The sequence below is a fragment of the Frankliniella occidentalis genome, unplaced genomic scaffold, assembly GCF_000697945.3.
Source record: "Frankliniella occidentalis isolate FOCC.00 unplaced genomic scaffold, Focc_3.1 Scaffold210, whole genome shotgun sequence".
NCBI lineage: Eukaryota > Metazoa > Arthropoda > Insecta > Thysanoptera > Thripidae > Frankliniella > Frankliniella occidentalis.
Window position 1 is genome coordinate 231,089 of NW_026267336.1, and position 1,427 is coordinate 232,515.

Consider the following 1,427-nt stretch of genomic DNA (forward strand, 5'->3'; position numbering starts at 1 on the left):
GGGGGCGAGGCGGGGCGGGGCCGGGCGAGGCGTCGACAGCTCACCGTCAACAAAACAAACAACGAAACATTTGCTTCGTAAGATTACGAGGAAAACGCACGCTTTCCTCTCATTACACGCAAAAAAAACAATTTCGCATACTTCAAGTGTACATTTCTTCTTGTTTCCAGGAAAACATGCTGACGCATAGTCAAATTTACTGTCTTTAAGACGATACTAGTCTATGGACTGGTTTTAATACGATGCCCCCTTATTCAAACAAGTCATGTTTCAACGGTTAATTTGATCTGCCTGGCATCTTCTTCGCAAAACAATAAGAAATACGTTTTACACTTTTTACAGTGTGCTGCAATTCCAAAACTCACTTTTGAGAGACTGTATACTTGCGCGTCGCACGGTGGGACGCGATGTCGGAATCGTGGAAACGGGCTGTTATTTTTTTTATTGTTATTACTACAACAGCGCATCAGCTGCGGATCCGCATTCTCCCTGGGCGAGCTGCGTGTGGCATTCCCTGGGAAGTCCATCCGCGGCGGCTCCGATATACCCCGCGGCCGAAGAGGCCCCCCGGCGCGACGATACCCCGCGCCTCCAACGAGGAGGAGGGCGTTGTCACTCTGTCCACGACGTGGACGTTCCCTCCCCTCTGCGCCGTGTCCTCCCCGAGGTCCTCCCCGAGCGCCCGCCGGGTAGGCCACCTCGGACGCACTGCAGGCGCGCGCGGCGGGCGGCCTACCTGCAGCAGCGCAGGGGTCCGGCCTGACCTGTCGGGCTGTTATCGGACCGCTGCCGGCCCACTTGGACGACTCTCCTTTTCTCTCCCATCTCTCTCTTCCTTTCTTTTCTCGCTCCCTTCCGGCTCACACGCTGCCGAGCAGAGCTGCTATCCACAACGCAGACTTCCGCTCGTAATTCTATTCAATTAAATCGGGTCGAGAGGCGCATCGATCCGCGAGTGGCGTGAAAACGCTGCAACAACAACAAAAACAACAAGAGCAGCAGCAGCGGCGGCGCCTGCCTGCTCGGCCGGCTCGCGTGCTCGCCAAAGCAAACGCGGCGGCGCGCGGTCTCTGTCAGATCTTTCGCTGCTCGGACGGAATCCAGCTAGAAAGTCGTCCCGTTCGCGAGCGGGGGAGGGGGAGTGGGGCCAGAGGGGGGCGCTAGCCAGACAGGCAGCCATAACTCACGTCACAGGCTGCAGGATCACCACCGCATCACAGAAGAGCAGAAGCGGCCAGCAGCAGGCCTTCTTCTCCGTCTCTCTCCCATGACATATACCGGTTGTCTTTTCTCTTTCTCTCCCTCGTTGCCTTTTATTTATTTAAAGCCACAAGCCGCCCATCTCTCTCGCTCTTCTCTCCGTTTGCTTTGCTCCACCGGCTGACCGCTGCCCGGGAGCAGGGGCGGCCAGGTGTGGGGGGTAGGTG

General features: G+C 57.0%; 1 protein-coding gene across 1 annotated transcript in view; it reads right to left on the reverse strand.

The window, feature by feature from the left end:
• LOC127748653 (gastrula zinc finger protein XlCGF57.1-like) overlaps nucleotides 1-1,427 on the reverse strand; it is an 18,410-nt gene that overhangs the window by 13,533 nt on the left and 3,450 nt on the right. The window lies entirely within an intron of this gene.